Source organism: Phalacrocorax aristotelis, chromosome 1 (assembly GCF_949628215.1).
Source record: "Phalacrocorax aristotelis chromosome 1, bGulAri2.1, whole genome shotgun sequence".
Classification (NCBI taxonomy): Eukaryota; Metazoa; Chordata; class Aves; order Suliformes; family Phalacrocoracidae; genus Phalacrocorax; species Phalacrocorax aristotelis.
In genome coordinates, this window is record NC_134276.1 from 201865528 (window position 1) to 201886056 (window position 20529).

Here is a 20529-nt window from a genome sequence, read left to right on the forward strand (position 1 = left end):
TTTATTAATCGGCTATCTATTTAGAAAAAAATCCCACTAATTTGTTGAAATGCCCAAGATGAAAACAAAAATAGCGTAGCTAACATTTTTGTAATTGCTGTTTAAAAATAAAGACTTGGGTTCAGTTTTTCTCAGAGAGAAAGACAATGGTTTTTCAATAACTGTCAGAATAATAAAAACAGATCTGAAGGGCCACAGCTTGGTTGAATTGTTTGAGGTGGGGAAAAAAAAAGACAACTAATCGAACACATTGGGGTTTTTTTTTTTAGTTAAAAATAGGTGGGTATTTGAGAAGATAGAAAGTTTGTTTGATAATCCTATATGTTGTGAACTGTGTTTTCTGTTATTCATGAGCATTCTGTATTTAATTCCTTTTAAATTCTTTGACAACACATGTTCATGTTCAAAATTAGCATTAATATTATACTATAAGCAATATGTGCATGCTGAAATATTTTTTTATGTGTTACTCTTGTGAGTAGATAAATTGGATGGATTGCTTCTGTTAAAAATATAGGAAAAAGATTCTGTAGTCTCTCGGGACAGACAGTTCTTTGTCCTGTTAATGCAGGTCTGACTTTTTTTTTTTCACAAGGTGGCAGTCTGGTGCTGTCTTGTTGAGGTGACCAGCTGCTTAATGCAATGCTGCTTGAAGTCATAACGTCAGGGTTTTTAGCAAGACCTTCCTGAGATTTAGAAAACTTCAGGTTCTGTCATGGCTGATCGCTCATTTTAGTAAATATTTTAGCTAAAGTATCCTGTATGTAATTTTAAATATGTATTATATGTTAAGTTTTAGAAGAAGAGCAAATTTTGCTCATCTTTAAAATGTCTTACTTCGGTGTTTTTGGTATTTGGAATTTTCATGTCTGGTCTGAGAGAACAAGGTGAAACTTGAAAGCTTACTGTTGAAATGATGTCATTGTTTTAAACAGTGTAGTTGCTTAGAAAGTTAGCAGATTTCCTTCTGCTCTTTTATTATTAAATTTCACAGCATTCTTTTCTTTGCATATTCATTCTATTCATTGCTGTCTAAAAAGAAAAAAATTGGAGGACAAATTGAGGAAAGCAAAGTAATTATACTTTTGAGACTGACACATGGTGACTTTCTGAAATAGTAACTCTTTTTAATTGGATGATGCACATATGAAATATAAATGCTCAGATGTCTCTTATCCCTATAGTAGTTGACATACCGCATTTTAAACGCGTCATCTAGTTTTTTGTGTAATGAAAAAGTATAAAGCCAGAATCTGTGAAAATGACCGCTTCCAGTTATCTCAAATTCTTTGTCTATATGCACCATCCTATTGTTTTTTTCCCGGAAAAGCTTTGCTTTCCTTGCTTATCTCTTTTTAGATGGGATATGCTTTTTGGTTTTGATTCAGTGACATTTGTATGTCAGCTGAGGCGTCTTTTATAGAAGAACATCCTTCTTAAAAGTATGCTTTACATGGGTGCAGATAATTGTTTTACTAAGAACTATATTTTTGCAAACAAAAAGAATCTCTCCATGAGAAAGAAATGCTAACCTAGCTAGCAACGTATAGCTAAAATGCCCTTAATTTGTGCGTTTTTGTGCTTAGTCTTGGAATATGCTCAGGGCCTCATACTGTTCCTTCAGCTTTGGGGATAATTGGGATATGAGGAGCAGGAGGCAAGAGGAAAAAGATTTGTACAGATAATTGCCATTGCAGTGCTGTATAGGCACTATACAGTGCACTACGTGTGTGCTATATAGTGCAGCGAGGAGTGTGCAATGCTCCCCGGAGCAGAAACGAGTGGGGTGGTTTTGGAGCACCGCTCTATTTAGCAGCGAGCACGGTGGCTCGCTGAAGTACGTGGTGATATGGGAGAGTTGTTTGCTGTGCCTGACTGGAAAGGTCTTTTCTGCCTGGAAGGAGAAGCTGCTTGTTGCTAGAGCTGGCATGACCACTGTGAGAATGATCTTAGATCCACTTAGCTGTGCATCTGTAAATAAAACCTGTTCTTACTGTGTTCAAAAATGTTGTAAGCTCACTTGAATTGCAACTGTGTGTCAGTAATAGGGAAGCGGCTGCTTTCAGTGGTAGGGAAGGGGTTGCTTTAATTTTCGGATTGTTAGTTGCACAGATACTCCAGTGGTTTTATAAAGACAAAATGGTCATATCTTAAAATAAACACTTTTAAAACCATGTCTTCCCATGTGCTTTATGTCCTGGTTTTAAGTAGATGCAAATTAATATGCCATGCATTTGATTCAAATGGGTATGAACTCGTATTAATAGTAGCAGTGGATGTCTTTTCAAGGATGTAATTGCAAAAGTTCATGCCCTTAGCTACCTTCAGATCTCCTCTAATGAGATTATATTTCCACATTTTCATATCAACCCTCATAAAAGTGTTGTCATAGAAATAATCTTGTCAATGTACAGTGCAAAGGAATGGTTATGGTGATTATCGCTGACAAGAGTCTTCAATTTTAGGGCACTGCTTCAGACCTGCAAGTTTAATATGTGTAAATCATGCTGCATTTGCCTGCGTTCCCATGAAATCTTAAACAAATCATTGCCTAGCTGAATTGAAATTTAAATGACACGCTTCAAAAAACCAAAGGAGACAGAGTCAGGAATATCACCGATTTCAGACATAGCACTTCACACTCTGGGTCAGTGCTGAGCAAATGCCACAACATTGTTGACTGGTGGGAGTAAGCACATCATAACTATAGTCCTGGTGAAGAGCAGCGTGGGTGTTATATACCTGATGTTTTCTTTGTTGCATATAGGATTCCTGACTCGCTGCTTTGTGTGCTCCTGTGCTGCTTTAGTGCTTTATACTTTTCATTACCGAGATTATAATTTTATGTTAGTAGTCCATTGAGATAGTTGTGAAGGTGGGAATTCATCTGCCAGACATCTTGTCAAAACTACCTTCTAGTGTGATCTACTTTCTGGCGCGCAGCCTGTCTGGGCAGGGCACTCACATGAGCTGCAGAAGCCTCACATCCAAGATGTAGGTCAGAATGACCTGTGCTTGAGCTGCTTTTCCTGGCAGCCGCTCTACTAGCTAACTTTGAAAAGTTTCAGCCCAATACAATGTGTTAATGTGCTTTACAGTCTCAAGAAGCCATGTGGAATAACCTTCCCTGTCCAGGTACAGTCCCTCAGGAAAAGAACCAGGAACATGTCAAAGTAAAAGGAATTTATTTCCTGGCTATAGTAAAGAGATGTATGTATTCTTGCTAAAAATGTACTGGTGTACATTTGCTTCAATAACTGAGTTTTGTTAAATTAATTACTACTAAGATGGAGTTTTCTGCATTCTTTTGTGAAACAGGGAAGAACGATAATTTGCTTAAAACCAAAAAGAAATTAAGTGCAAGCACTTATTCTTAAGAATTAAGAAGAAAATATATTTGGGATTTTTGGAGCCATCTGTTTAGAGCTTTAAGTTTGCCTTCGAGAGAAATACTAGTATTTTCTCTCCCCTCTCCTTTACTGCTTATAAAATATATGCTGCTTAAATTTTGGAGGGGTTGGAGCAGGGGGTAGCATTACAATGGCCTGATCCAGCTGCTTGCCTGGCAGGAGGCTGCCAAACTTTATGTGGTAACTTCCACCAAGGAGGCAATTAGCTTCCACATTATGTAAGTGAATCCTGTAGAGTTTAGTATTTTGTAGCTGAAATGGAGCACATCTTCTGAAAGTACATTCTATTTAAAGCCATCAAGTAGTGATGAATTTGCCACATCCTTTGACAAGCTTTTTCAGAGCTTAATCACTTTTAGGAAACTTTTTTCTCTAGTTAAGAGCTTTATGCCAGACCTGTGCAAAGACAGTTCTTCCTGTTTTCCTCTTTTATGTGCATGGGCACCCACCTTTTATACTGGTACGTGCAGATCACAACTCAGCAGCCTCTTAACCTACTGACCTACAGAGACATGAAGACTCTTGCACTCCAGATTGTTTTTCTCAGTCTTCTTTTTCAGCATGTGAAGAAGTGTGATCACCCCAGTTAAAGGCTGCACAATACTTATGAGCTCTTTTTTATAGGGAAGAAGTATCATCCTTACACCTGTGCACCTTGCTTTGTTTAGCCAAAACAAGCTCTGTGGCACCTTGTATGGAAACCCTGTTGCAAATGAGTGGAATGCACCTCACTCAAAAGATGGAGAAGCAGCAATATGTTTTATTGAGGTAAAATAATAATTTGTCAGAGTTCAATGAATTAAATGGAATTTAACAAAGTCAAACAGGGATTTGCCCAGGTTCAATAAGTTCACCTTATTAATTACTGCATGGAAGAAACATACAAAGGAAAATTGAGTTGCACTCAGAATGATTCACACAGAGAGACCATGAACGCAAAAGGTGGACCCTCCCGTTGAATCACAAGGTTCAGAATGGACTTACTTGCTTTCTAACCTCCTCCTCAGGAGTGTATCTGCAGCTAGGTCCAAACCTAGTCTCGGACTTGGTCAACAGTTTATGTCTAAGGGATTTTATATGCAAAATTTATGTAATGTTTCCTTAGCATCAGTTCAGCATGCAATCAAAGTTACCGTGCTAGAAGGTTATGTGTGATATTGGTCATTTACCAAAGATCTGTCATTGGCAAAAAGTCTGTGCCTCAAGGAGCGACCTTGAGAGAGGTCACTGCCATGCTGCCAAACAGGGAGAGCTCAAAGAAGGCTCATGTAGGCTGTCATATTTATGGGATAAAGTGGTTGGCTTGTAGTCAAATTACATGCGATGGAAAAGGTATGCATGACTCCTTGTACCCACAATTTTCTTTGTAGACAAGCTGGAGAGGTGGGCTTGAGAGAACCTCATGAGGTTCAATAAGGCCAAGTGCAAGGTCCTGAAACTGGGTCGGGGCAACTCCTGGTATCAGTACAGGCGGGGGGATGAAGAGATTGAGAGCAGCCCTGCAGAGGAGGACTTGGGGGTACTGGTGAACAAAAAGCTGGACATGAGCCTACAATGTGTGCTTGCAGCCCAGGCGGCCAACCGTATCCTGGGCTGCATCAAAAGAAGTGTGGCCAGCAGGTCGAGGGAGGTGATTCTGCCCCTCTACTTCCCTCTGGTGAGACCCGACCTGCAGTGCTGTGTCCAGGTCTGAAACCCTCAGCCCAAGAAGGACATGGAACTGTTAAAGCAGGTCCAGAGAAGGGCCACAAAAATGATCTGAGGACTAGAACAACCTCTCCTACGAGGACGGGCTGAGAGAGTTGGGGTTGTTCAGCCTGGAGAAGAGAAGGCTGCAGGGACACCTTATTGCAGCCTTCCAGTACTTAAAGGGGGGCTCTAGGAAAGATGTGGGCAACCTCTTTAGCAAGGCCTGTTGTGACAGGACAAGGGGTAATGGTTTTAAACTAAAGGAGGGTAGATTTAGACTCGATATAAGGAAAATACTTTTTTACAATGCGGGTGGTGAAACACAGGCACAGGTTGCCCAGAGAGATGTTAGATGCCCCATCCCTGGAAGCATTCAAGGTCAGGTTGGACGGGGCTCTGAGCAACCTGATCGAGTTGAAGATGTCCCTGCCATTGCGGGGGGGTTGGATTATATGACCTCTAAAAGTCCCTTCCAACCCAAACCATTCTGTGATTCTATAAATGAGTCTTGGAAAAGCTACATGCTATTCCTTTGTTAATCGCATGATTGGTGTTCCAAGCTCATGTGCCTTGATGCTCACTGTGTCACTCTGCTCCTTTGTGGGTTTTCAAAGAACAGATTGAAACTAGAGGAGTTCATGGCCTGGCTACGGCTCAGGCCTTTATCTTTAGCGGAGCCTGTACCAACCTACCACCAGTCTGGTCAAGGGGTCGAGCACACCTATCACACACCCTCAGTTTGAAGAGCATACTGGCTACCTTGTAGGTGAAGCATCCCTTTTTGACTTCTAAGGTCACGCTAATGGAAAAATTGGTCCAAAATAAATATATGAACAATTCCTATAACAGCTGCTTTCATCTTTGTCAGTGAAGTGGCTAGAGATATACACATCTCTTTGTAGGAGTAACCAGGGAGAAGCAAGCAGAATTAGGGCATGTGAAATTTCAGTTTGGCCAAGCAGTTTATGGTTTGGCTGTTTCCTGTAGAGCTCCTGCAGTTAAATGCTTATGGAGGTACATTGAGTTGATTGACTACTGTCTTGGTCTGTAAAGCCAGGGCCAACTTGAGTAGTTTGCTGTTGTATTGAGGGGTTGCCTGTGTTTGCCTTGAGACACAATTTCTTTTTGGAGTTTGAACTCAAGAATTTTCCTTCTCTGTCCAGTTTGAAATAGAGGTATTCAGACTATGAGAATGGGGTGGCTCTGGAAGGAGACCCTCTTTCCTTCTCCTCAGGTTGACCAAACCAAATTGCAGTTGCCCTGATAGGGCTCTAAGTACTCTCTAATCCATGGAATCAATCTGCTTGAGGGCTAGAGGGCTTTAGGCTTTGTTTTAATAAGCTATCAGATCAGCTAACTTTGCAGGAAGCCTTTGGTTTCCAAAACAAATGAACACCACCAAAGTCAGTGGGCACATTCCCCTTGGTCGTTCAGATCCTAGCTTTATAATTAAAACTTCTTTGTGAATAGAAAGTCTTTCTGGAAAATAAATGTCAATCCTACTAGCAATTAAGGCTTCTATAAACCTTAGCATACAATTATGGCAAAGATCAGTTAATGTAAGTGGTTTGTGACTGAATCTGAGTCAAAGATGTTAAACACCTGCAAAGATTCTACCTTGCTATTTAAGTCGCACATAATAGAGTACACGATGCACTTGAATTTTCTTGCCCATCATTTTGTCAGAGAATAAGCAAACAAACAAGAAAAGCCTTTAAAGTCAGTTATAACATCTTGATAGTCTGCAGTTACTTGGCAAAAAACCAGCATGTCAAAATCAGCTTATAGTCAACACCTTTCCTTTAATAAAGAGCTTTAACAAATTTCTGGTAATTTCTGCTATGATGGATCTCATGATAAATGTTCTTCAGCTCTTTTTGTGTTTTCTTTCACAGCGCAAGATCCTCTTTTCTGGACTTAGCTTTATTTGCTCCTAGATGAAAAATTGATTTGGGGGACTTCTTTATTAAGTCAAAGAAGTGTATATGTTTACATATGTACTTGGACCAAATGGACCTATACTCTGCAGTCAAAATGCAGGCAACGGTATGTGTTGACAGAATACGTTCAATACTTTATTTTCTCATTAAACCTAGCATAAAGTAAGCAGGATAATTTGGTATCAGATTTAACCTTTCATGTTACCCTGCAAGTGTATATTGACAATTTCTTTGCTGCTTTGAGCATACATGTCCAAGGCAGAGTTGCAGAAGGTAATCACAATCTAATTCTCTTTTCCATTACCCACACACTCAGTTAATTGAAATTGTAGTAAGTACAATTTCATGAGAGGGATCTATTTTCATTTCAATACTGCATTCTCTGAGAACACCATCTAGAGGATCTAAATCAAAAGGAACTACACACTAAAGAAATAATAACGCCCTTTTGAAACACTTCAGTTGCACGCTCTCAGTCTTATAACCTGAAAGAACAGGCATAAAAACCTTAAAGATTTCTGGATTTGGTATATTCAGTAGAATGCATAATGATAAAAAATAAAATAAAACTCTCAGCAGGGACTACTTTTTTCAAAAGTACCATTTGATATTTACAACGATGAAACAATACAAGGAAATACAAAGCTGAAAGATTTTTTGTAACAGATTTTCTGTTGCCGGTTTGTACAAGGTAGAAGACAGGTGTGCACCAAATCGGAGAAGGTAGAATCTAGTTGTGCAGGTGCTCATCTGCATTTTTATGGTCTGAAATATCTTGATAAATCCGATCTTTTTCTTTGAATGTTCGTTAGGACTTCTGTATTTGGTAACAAATAAGACAACAAAGTGAGGGCTGGGCCAGGTGGGTTGTAGGGAGGAGAAGAAAGAGAAAGGTAATGCTGTGTGTGTTTGCAGGGAGCTTGGGCCAGAAATAAATTCCATAGTAATGGCAACCCTACTTCACCCTGGCCCCTCAGCCTCCAGTGTCATCCCTCTCTAGGGTGGATGAACCCATCCCTCCCACCATAGACTGTTCCTCTTCTTGCTTGGCTGTTCTTTCTGTGGTGCCACCCTCTCTTCATGTAAGCACGAGCCACAGCCTATCTGCAGTGTGTGGTAGTCCTACCCTGGCTGTCAGAAGCAAAATTTGCAGACGGAAAGTTTCGCTTGTCCTGATTTTCATAGCTGTAGTAGGGCCTCTCCAGATGATTGATCTTTTTTAGATAGGATGAGCTAACAGCCCTTTTGCTTTGTCCTGAGATAATGGTTACAAAGCAAATGAACTCAGTGGACACTATTGCTGCACCCTCAAGCGTTAAAGACGGCCCTAAAATTACATATCTGTTGTTAGCCCAGCCTGGTGTCTTTGTCTGAGATGTTGCAGTATCAGCATCTGCTCAACCTGGAAGTGGGTGGCTCTTTAGCAACCCAAAGCCAAAGGTTGCTTTTTGATGTTTACTGAACTTATACACTGACTCTTATTTGAGCTAATATAAATTGTGTCACTAAATCACCTATGCAAGATGTTTTCAAAGGCACGAATGCAGACCTGCCTATCACTAGCACTTAAGCATTATGATTCAGGCTCCAGAAGTCCTAAGATCTAAACTCAAAGAAAGGGACAATTTCTGTCATGCTTTCTTAATTTCTCGTACTCAAACGTACACTAAATGTAGTTTTGTTAGAAGTTAAATGGATATGGAAAACCAAAGTACCCTAGTTGACCTCGTAACGCTCTTGCTCTGTTCCCTTATTTTTGTTGTGCAGTTTCCCATTGAAGGTAGTGGAGACTGGATGAAATAATGTACAAAAGGATATTCCTTACCAGACATGTGGCTACAGAATAGAATTCACTTTTCAGTGCTTTCCATGTATATGTGTCCCTGTGAAAGACCTTACACTGGTTTCTGCTGGTGAGAGAGATTCTCTGGTGGCCCATTATGGCTTGATGTCCTTCAAAATACAGGAGTGCAGCTGGCATTAGTGGTCAAGTGGCACTTGTGAATGACTTTTTTCTTTCATTTCCAATTGCTCCTTCTTTTTGTATTTAATCTGTGGTATGTGGCAAATTACTCTCATTGGCTTTCCTCTTGTAGGATAAGGATATTTTTCCAATTTTGTGTGTGTTGCCTTTATTTTTTCCCTGCATCTTATGGCAAAAGAGCTTTTTTATAAAGAGAAGATAAGAGTTAGAACCAGCCTTGTTCTCTTATTCTATACTTTAATTTGCACTACTTAGAAATTGCTTTAGTTAAATATATTTCCAATACACATAACCCAACAAAGAATTATAACCAGTGTTTTTTGAAGGAAATGTGTTGCATAGTCTCCTTTCTTTGTAGGTTTTAAAAAATACAGATCATCGTGGAAGAAAAAACATTAAACTCAAGATTAATCTTTTATCATTAATGATAAAAGAGATTTTGCTTTAAAATAGAGTTGTAAAGATTAACCTTCTCATTTTGGCTCCACTCACAAAACACAGATTAGTATTATTCCCCTCTTGGACAGCGAGAGTCAATATCCTCTACTTCCTGCTGCTCCTATTAAACCTTCCCTTTATTGTTCAATTTAAATAAATCATTTGCAAATAAAACATAAATGAAAATAACTTTTCTAGGCAATGAAAACCCGAAGTGGGTAAACAAAGAGGAGAAGCCAGGGCACTAAGTATTTATCAACAGCAACCTTTAAATTTACAAATTTTTAGTAAGATGGTTGCTTCTTTCTCTCTGGAGAGGTCCTTCACAGGAGCTAGCGGTGGTGCTGTGATGGTATTTTCTGTATTTCCTGAAGAGCTGAGCTCCCATCAGCTGAGCTTGGACTTCGGCTTTAACAGCCATATACTCAATTTGTTCCCATCTCACCCTGATTCAGGGAAATTACCCATTTGGCTTTTTTATAGTAGCTTCTCATCTGATCCGGCATATTGCGCTATCGTAGCTAAGCACTGGTCAATAACACATTCTGCTACTGGAACTGGGGCAAAACCAGCGCCTGGAAACAAGTCACTTGGTGGTGTTGGTGGGGTCTCATACATGACTCTGGGGCTGGTATCAGGGCTCTGCAGCAGCTGAGGATGGTGAGGAGTTGGAGCTGCTGGTGGCAGCCTGAGAGGAGAAACACATTCTGCACTCTTCTGTGCTCCTCCTCTCCTCTAGCATTTGTTACCCAACCTGTCCCTGTTAAAAACTCATCATGTTTATAAGCTCTGGCGCAGATTTCTTACAATGATCACCTAAAAATGCTACAATAGCTCCTGAAGTGCTGCTCTCGGAACATGCTGGCTGCCTACTGATAAAAGCACATAGCTACTCCATGGCATACAGGAGCTACCCCTGTAGCTGCCATATGGGTAACTGCATGTATCTGTTATCAGCACTCGCCTCACAAGTCAGGTTGTAGATGAGAAATTTAAATGTATTTGGAAGGGACTAATGTTCATGCAGGAGCCCATATGAATGAGGAGACAGAGCACATGTCTGAGTTTTCCTGGGGATGTCATCTGGCCCCAGTTGAAAGTCTGGCTTACAGAGATTAGAGGATTTCGAAAAATTAGATAGGATTTCCAGCTGTTTTACAGCCCACTTGGACAAGCAGCTGTAAAACAGCTGGAAACCTCCATACACTGCACAGATCAACCCCACAGCACACAGGCAGTTGGTCAGGAGCATCCCAGGCACGCCAGGTTTACAGCTCTGCACAGCGAAGTACAAACACACGTGTTTCCACTTGGAAAGGCAGTGTGGAGACATGGCAATCACTGCAACAAGGTGGCAGAGAGAGGTGGAGATGGGTCTGCTTGTGCTCACAAGGGCTGTGGCGAGGGGCGAGGGGCAGCAGGTGGTCATTGGGTGGGAATGAGGAATTTCAGTGCACGGCAGTAACAGGGATGGCATTCCTTGATAAAATGGCAGTGGTACGACACTCAGTTAGAAACTCAATGCATAAGTGAAGATTTTGTTTAGCCCAGTATACAACCACCAGTGAAAAAGAGGATTCTCGTCCAATTGTTATTTTAACGGCCATACAGTGATAACATAAATCTGATGTCCAGTCAAAGTCAGTACAGGAAACTCACAAAACTATACAATGCAGTGTTAGCAAATGTAAAGTTTTCCTTTTCCATGATTATCTGGGGTGATTTTCCTTCATGGAAACTTAAAATAATTGCTGTCAATTTAAAGCCTGAGAGCAGGTAGGTGACCTACTGATGAAAGCCACAGCTCTGAGAGCTCCTGATTCAAACAATGACATTTTTAGTTCTTCACCTCACCTATTACTGTACAACATGGATAATAAGAAAAAGCAGAGACCTTAGCACAGACTCTGTCATTTCAGTTTTTCAGTTCATTGCAAACAGGACTGTGTTGCTCTTAAATACCCAGCATTTCTCTAGTGTATTACTATTAGAAACTTACTGCATCCTATTATAGCATTTCTCTAACACAAGACAATCCTGCCTCAAAAAGTAATAATTTTCTCTCTGAATGAAAATAAAATGCTGGTATGCTTGGAATTAGGTATTGCCTAAGCAGAACATCTTGAAAGATGTTCCTTTATAAAGCTGTTGCTTGTTTCTTCTTTTTTTTTCCCTCTCCTGGAGAGTATGAGATTTTCATTACAAGTGGCACATGTTGTAATAAGTCATATCTGCTCTACAGTATCTATGCTAACCATAAACATGACCCACGGCGCATTAGTCAGCCAGAAAGAGCTTGTCAAATAAAGCCTGTCTGCAGGAGGACAGAAGATGCTTATTGGAATTCAGTGAGTGTCAGAGGTGGTCCCTGCTGCCACTGCCACTGCTCCTCTGAAGGCATGTTAATTAAACAAGATGCAAAGAAAATAAGTCTGTCATGTTCCTGTGGTCAGAATCCAGGGAGAGATACAGCCAGTGACTTCACTGGTTTCCAAAAGCTTTGGTTTGTTTTTGTTTTTAAATAAATTGTTTAATAGATATCAGGTTCCTTAAAATTAATCTTAAAGGATAATTTAACTTTCTCCTGGATCAGGAGCTGTTCCGAGCATATCCCTCTCACAAATAATAGTGTCTATGCAGCTTGGGGAGAAAGAGTTTTCTGATCCTATGAGGTTTAAAACAGAAGAGTATACTCTTACTCAAACTTTGGTTAGAATCTCTATAACAGTTAAAAGCATGCACATTTTTCATAGCTAAAATCACTCAGATTTTGATCCATCTGACTAGAGACAAATTATTGTAATTGAAGCTGATGATGACACAGTGATCAATAAAGTCCTAGAGTTTCACTGTTAATGTTATGAGCATCCATCAGAATCAATTTGCCGAAGGCACGCCTGTAAGGATTCAGAGGATATTGCTGTATCTGGCTCAAGCCGTATCTAATTTTAATTTATCTATTTTATTGCAAGTTCTATGTGACCCTTAAATCTAGTACCAATCATAGTGCTTTCAGGAGAAACTCTATGTTCTATAACAAAAAAAATATTGTATTTTCATTTTTATTTCTCTTTCAAAACTAACTTCTTTTTACTATAGTGTATGCCAAAACTTTGCCAAAGTATTCTTTTTCTGCAGAGCGCACCTTCCCCAAAATAATGAAGAATTTGCTTATACCATCAGGATCCCAAAGGAAGACTTGGGTAACTCTAAAAATTGTATTCCTAATATAAAATAACAAAGGCTTGCAAGAAATATGAATTAATGTGTAAGTGCTGCCTAGTAACTGGGAGCCTATATATACGCACTAAATAAGCCTAAGTGGATTAGATTGCAAAGTTATCAATGACTCTGGTACGTCTACAGATTGATTCACTATTTTAGTAACAAAGCCTGTAATTTACTTTGGGGGAAGAGAGATAAATAGTCTTTGTGGGGGAGATTAAAACTATAGTAAGTAGCACTTTGGATCTTCTATTTTCATCATACACAAAACAGTGAAAAAAATGCCCTGTATTGTATCATGCCATCATCTCTACAACACTTAAAAGCCACATTCCCAGAGCTATTTTTAAAAGCTTGAAGTGGAGGAAAATAGAATTGGTTTTGATGAGAATGCGTGAATAAGGTGGGCAGCTGTATCAGAGACCTGACTTTATATCTCCATTTCCTAATCTTTGCAATAAGGGTGGAGAGAGGAGTTTGCTTTTCATTTTAGTATTCTTGCTAATGACTATTTACCTGCTGAGCATACTCGTTCCCCCTGAAGGTGCAGGAGGTGCAACCCATCGTCCCTGTACTGGGGCTCCTGCCCCAGGGTTATCTCCTGCGAGGGCCTGACTGGGATGGGAGAAGGCAGGGGATTACGGGGAGGGTGTGCAAAAACGCTGTGCCAGGACTGAAAGTCCCTCCTGGCCTCCATCCCAGTGCCCTGAGGACCATGTTGGCTTTGCCCCATGGGGACAGAGTAGCGATGCAGGGGCTTTCCTGGAGAAGGATTGCTCGGTGAAAGAGGGAGAGAAGAGAAGGCATGTGTTTAAATTAGCTCCCCTTGCCAGCATGCCCCTTGTCTGTAGGTCTTGCCAAAGTGAACTTTAAATAGCATCAGACAGCTTATACAGACTAATGAAATAAGTCTGTGTTGATGTTGGCACTTGAGCTACTTCGTTTCTAAAGGCTGCTTTCGAGACGGGAATAACACAGCCACGACCCTGGGCGCTGGCTTGAAACTAGGATGATAGCCAGTAAACTGACAGGGGAAATAGGTCAAGAAGAACATCTACTTGCATAGATACCCTTCGTTTTGGGAAAATGAGTCAACACCTCGTGTGAGTCTGAAGCACAGTTAGGGGGGGTTCGTGCTCTCTGTCTTTAGGGTCTGAAACCAGGGAAGGAGATGGAAAGCTGGTCTTGGTGGGCTCTGGTATGGTCACCGGAGGCAGAGCAATCCCTCCAGGGGAGCTGTTCAGGAGGCTTGGGTCAGTGAGTGCGTTTCTGGATTTTTATAAAGTTTGAAACTGGCATTTTACTGTAAGAGTTGGATGGAAAAGAGGAGGGAGATATCCCGAAGGGCAACCTGCATTTGGGAATGACGACCTCTCTCCTGCAAACCTAAGAAATCAGATCAGCTTTGGCCAGGGACCTAGTTACTCTTCTTTAAGCGAACTACAGCAAATTCTGGATTTTTGAAAGTATATTCAAATATACATACTTTACTTCTAAGACCATCTGTCTGTGTCACCATGAACGTCTAGCTGCTTTCATTGTAGTAGTGGTATGCATTGCCTGATTTTGATACTCAGCTCAAAGCTCTGGGTGAGACACCTGTTACAAGGCCAGCTAAAAGTCAATCCTCCTGGTCTTGGTTTCCTCTAGTTGAACCTGCGGTTGCAATTCTAAAAAAAGCACTCAGAAAACTGCTTTTCTTTGATCTGTATTGAAGTGCATCTCTTCCAGTTAGAATCAAAGGCTACACATCATCTTGTAAAACATAAAGAAATTGAAGAGTGGCATCAGACTTCTAAGTAATATGGGGGGAGGAAGGCTGAATATACCAACAGGTGACTTGTTATTAATCTAGTGAAGATCTTCCAATAAGAAGACCAGGAAAACAAACTTATTCCTGCTGATGTTGGTACTCGGTGTTGTTTATGTACATGAAGCAGCAGCAGGATTGTGGAGCCATCTGATACAAATTACTATTTTTAACATGGGTTTAATCACTCAACTCAAGACTGCCATAACAGAGATAAACTATTTATTCCTTCGTGTTTGACAAAAACGTGTGCTCCTTTCATTCCTTCATAGTCCCTCCCTACTTGCTCCGCATCTCCTCCTACCAATTTTAAATTCTTTCTACTAATGCTTTAAAGCAGATCACTTAGTGTTTGACTTCGTGACTTGGAGCTGAGCGTTTTGTCCAAAAAGGATGTCATTTATCACTGGCAGCTCTCATGTTTACCAGATCCTTCTAAAATTCCATTTCTGAGCTGACTCCAGTATTCTGGCATTGCAGATCTTGCAGAGCACACTAAGATGCCACCCCACTCCCCTTTCCCATGCAGTGCTGGTGTTTCATCCTGCCCACTTAATGCTTTCAAAACCTGGATGTGCTAAATTTTACACATTTCCCTGTATAGCTGTTCATTGTACATACTCATACAAATATTTGGCTGCCTCTGGCTGTACAAGAGAAGAAGGTGACCCCAATCACTGCATTGTGGTCCCTGTAGTGAATTCCCTTCCAAAGAACCATAGGTACTTGAGCCAGTTGGGGGTCTCAGTGACAACCTCAGTAGCTACTGTCTTCCAAAGTTTTCACATCCCACGCTTGACTAGTTCCAAGATTTTCTGAATTTTTGTTTTTACAAGTACTTTTCAGACAAGCCAGTGGTCATCTAAGACTGCAAGCATGTTTCTGTGGAAGAAAAGAGTTCCTTTTGGCATGTTTGTACAGAATATGAAGATTTCATAGCCCTTATAGTAAGTGCCTTGTGTTGAAACAAATTCAAAAAACTGTCTGTGGGATCTGTCCAAGTAATCTTAAAACTATCTTTGGATTTAGTTCTGGCACACGAAACAAGGTGGATGTTGTGGTTTAGCCCCAGTCAACAACCAAGCACCACGCAGCCGCTCACTCACTCCCCCCTGGTGGGACAGGGGAGAGAACTGGAGGAGTAAAAGTGAGGAAACTCCTGGGTTGAGATAAAGACAGTTTAATAGGTAAAGCAAAAGCTGCGTGCGGCAGCAAAGAAAAACAAGGAATTCATTCACTCCTTCCCATGGGCAGGCAGGTGTTCAGCCGTCTCCAGGAAAGCAGGGCTCCATCACGTGTAATAGTTACTTGGGAAGACAAATGCCATCACTCTGAATGCCCCCCACTTCCTTCTTCTTCCCCCAACTTCATATGCTGAGCATGACGTCATATGGTGTCGGATATCACGTGGGTCAGTTGGGGTCAGCTGTCCTGGCTGTGTCCCCTCTCAGCTCCTTGTGCACCTGGCAGAGCAGGGGGAGCTGAAAAAGTCCTTGACTAGTGTAAGCACTACTTAGCAACAACTAAAACATCTCCACATTATCACCACTGTTTCTAGCACAAATCCAAAGCATAGCCCCATCCTAGCTGCTACGAAGAAAATTAACTCTATCCCAGCTGAAACCAGGACAGTGAAATAATTTAACTTGATTTGACCCACTGGCCTGAAAGATCAACAATTGGACTCACATTGATACATTTGCATGGACTGACAATCAACCTTTTGATAGTCTTTTCCTTGTATTGCCTTTCTTCCTCTCCTTTCATCGCCTTTAATTTCCTTCTCCTCTACCTAAACTCTGAAAGCAATCTTTTGTTAAAATAGGTAACGACCAGATGACCAGGAAGACATGTCTTAGCACTCAGATGGAGTCATCTAGTCCATGGGCACTTTAGTCTGGCTGCCTCTAAAGCCTGATTTAAATCAATTGGTATTAGTAGTACTAGAGCTTAGTCACACCTGTATCTCGTAACACCAGCATTTAAATTATTTTATGTTAACAGTAGTATGATACAGTTCTTTTACTGGAGCTATCACACCTTGTAATATGTGTAACTTTACTGCAATTTAATGAAAAACAAGTTTGAAGTTTCAACAATTGTCATTTTCTGAGAAAACGAAATATTTTGTCAAAAACTTTGTCTATCAGCTCAGCCTGTGACAAAACACTTCAAAGCTCCCTTTCATGTTTCTCTTGATGTTAACTGCTGGTGAGAACAGTGTGATTTGTGCAAACGCTTGTAGTGTGATGGCACTGATTCACCTCAGATGATCTGGCTGGTTGGGTGAGCAGTGTCATTGGCTTGGAGGGAAAACATGGTTGTGCTTTCACAGGTGCAAGCCAAAATGACATTCAGTCAAACAACTCATTCAAAAAAAAATGAAAGCAAAGAAAAATTGCAAGTGGAATGAAGCCTAACTCAAAAAGTAAGACATCTGTATTTCTGGGCTCACCTAGTCTAGCAGGTATTATTCATTTGTGACAGAATCCATGTAGAAGCTGAGGGGGGTCAAAAGACCAGAAAATATGTGCCTTATATGTCTTGCACCATTCAGTGTTGTTCTACTACCACAGACATGGTAATGGGCTCTATATTTATGTCCTCATAGCCTTACTCCCAGCAAAATAAATGCCATCCTTTAAGTAATCGGATTACTTATACTGTAGGTCCTTGATAAGGATACAACAAGAGTTTAGTGCTTTAATGAACATTTGAGCTTTTAAAGTAAAAATAATTGTTTTCTTATGCCTCAGACCATTAGTTAGTTTTTTTTTTTTAAAAATCATTTCTTCCAGATTAATTTATTTCACATTGGACAAAATGTGGGAAATGTCATCAAGAAAAATATCTGTTAATGAAATCAGTGATGTTGTTACATCAAGAATCTCCTGCTTTCTCTGCTGTTTATGAATGCTTTGCTTTTCTAAGCTTCAGCTCCTCCCAGAGGCGTCATCAATGTCTTGAGAAACTGCCTTGTAGCAGAAGGACACACCTGCCTAGGCTCTCTGGTCTCCCTCCAAAGGCCACGGAAGCAACTTGTGGCTTTCAAGTCTTTTTGTTTTTCCAGGTAGGAAATGGTTTAGGATTAGTAACTGTTAATGCAGCCTGGAAAAACAACAGATTAAAATTCCTTCTAAAATAGACTAGCAAGCAAAGGAAAAAAAACGCAAACCTAAAACAACCAAAAAAAACCCCAACCCAAAAAACCCCCAACTTACAGGGATGTGTAAAGCCTGGCAAAGACTTTTTCTGTGAGCAAACATGCTTTGAACTTGGATGCTACAAAGGACATTCTAGTCTGAACTGTCAGAGTAATGGATCAAACAGTCCAGTCAAAAAGAAGAAAGAAAACAGTGTGATACATGGAAGAGCAGATTTAGGCAGGAACAGAATTGTGAAGATGCATCAGTGAAATGTGTTAACTTAAAAAGGGATCACCTAGTGAAGGAAAACAGAGGTAGCCGGGTAGCATCACAACAAAATCCTCCATAATCCTCTCTGCTTCCTCATGTCCTGGAAGTAAGGGCAGGTACTGCTTATTTTATGGTAAAGACAGAAGATCATGTTTTTATCCCATTTTTATAATCTTGTGGTGACCTGCTGGTCCCTTGAGGACACATCACAGTCCCGAGGGCCCCTGCCCTCCCCTCCTGGGCCTCCCCACACCCTGCCCATGGCCCAGGACCCCAGTTCAGCCCAGCCCAGGGCCAGCAGCCCCTGCCACAGCAGAGCTGTAGGGTGCTGGTCTCCAGCCCTGTCACAGCCCTGCCTGAAGAAGAAAACAAGGCCTTTCCTGGTTCACTGAATGAATTGCACAACTCCCTTAGGCTTTGAGAGGGGCAGGATGTGGTCTATGGTGTAGTTCCAGTCATCTACTGTATGGTGTAGCAGGTGATCAATTCAGCTCAAAACTACTGAGTTTTTTGAGAATCTTGCTTCCATAATGCATCCTAATTTTTTAAAAGATGTTCTCTTGAAACAGACACAGCCTCTAGCATTTATTAAAGAAGTTTTTCCAGTTAATCTCCAGTCCATAACATTGCTGATACTCAAAGATGATCCAGTATATATTAGTTGTCTTCTTGGTATGACACGGTAGAGGAGTTTTGTAATCTCTCCTGTAATATACCCAAAAGGGATATATTTTTCACTGCTGATTGAAATGCTTCCTGAATGCCAGAAATGCACTCATCAGCATTTCAAGTGATGTATTTATCTGAAGTAGTTTCCTTCTGATAATTTCATTTGATGAATAGAAAATGCAGCTTTGAAATCACTGTAAATGAAGACAAGAATTTTTGGAGAATGTTTATAAAAGCAAGATTGGGTCAGATATACTAGCCTTGGTTGCTAGTGGATGTTTTATTTTCTTGTGATGCTGCCACCTTGCATCAGCCCATTCAAACCCAACATCAACTTATTACAGTTCAGTACTCAGCAAAAGATACAGCTGTGTTTCTCATGGGAAGAATATGGCCATATAATTCAGCTGGCTTCAGCACACAGGGACCTATATCAAGATTGCATTAGGGCACAACTCTCTCAAAGCTTTCACCACTAAATTGTCAGCAAGAGGGTTCTGTTTTGGGTTTTTTTGTGTTTTTTTTTCTTTTTTTTTTTTTTTTTTTTTGCTACTGGGATCCAATTATTTGAACAAAGCTTAGTCTCCCTCCCCATGCTCTCAATGTTTTGCTTTTTCTCCCCCCTCATTGCTTCTGCACTGCTACATCTCAAAAACCAGCTTCTAGCATTCCCCACAGACTTTATTATCCTAAAAGGAGGGAAAATAAACATTTTAGCTTATATATTTGATATGTGCAGAAAAATCTGTGAACTTATTTGAAGTTTCCAGCAAAAAGAAAATGCTTAGGATGGGTAATGATCAATTGAAGACAGTAATCTTACAATATTAAGCTAGAAATCTGAATTTACAGCCTCCCTTTCTGTAAACACAATTACTGAGATATGCGGGTTGATTTTATTAGCTTCCAAAAACCCCAAGGCAGATGAAAACAAAAGGTAAGTGCCATAAATTAGTCTAGGATTTTTTTCATTTAAAATGACATAAAAGCCCAAGGAGGACCCAGCAACTACTGATAAACTCAACTGTACTTAGAAAATTTTATAATACTCTTGCTAGTTGCTCTGTCAAAATACATTTCAAGTTGCCAGAAAAGACAGCCATTACCATTCCCACGTACTCTGCTGTGTCTTCATGTGCTGAAGACCAAAGGAAAAGGTTTCCTAAATTTTCCTTGAAAAGAAAGAGCTTCAATAGCAGCACTGCAGAGAAATCAGAGGAGCACATTGAACTGATGCTTTTGCTTATGAATTCTTCTCTCTCCAGCCTAGCCCTGTGCTAAAATTATGCCATTTATTTTCACTGCCAACTCAACCATGGACAGGACACCTCATACACAGTCTGTCTGTCTGCAGTGAGGCATGGTTTTACTGTGCTTTCATGCATAGCATTTCAACACTGCCTTACCACAGGCTGCTAGATGCGGCTGTGGTGCCAGCTCAAGTGTTTGCATTTCTCTGTCTCTGTCAATTCTCCTGGAGCTCTCCCACAGCAGACTGGAGAAGGGAGACTGTTGCCTGCACCTTTTCATGGTCAGTGGCTGGTTGGACCTCAGGGCAGGTTGCATTCTTTGTGGTGTCTGACATCCCATCAGCCTTTCCAGCCCACCTACACGTACATGAAACATAGCATCATCTGAACGGGCCTTTTGCACTTCAGGATATGACCCCTTCCAAAAATGAAACCATTTCCTGCTTGAGAGCCAGGCAATGCCATCGGTACCATTAGTACCTCTAGTTAACAAAGGATGCCAGAGCTGTGCGTCTGCCACCATGAGATGCCCAGGCATATCACAGAATGACAGCATCATAGAATTGTAGGGGTTGGAAGGGACCTCTGGAGATCATCTTGTCCAACCCACCTGCTTGAGCAGGCACACCCAGAGCAGGGGGCACAGGAACGCATCCAGGCAGGTTTTGCATTTCTCCAGGGAAGGAGACTCCACAGTC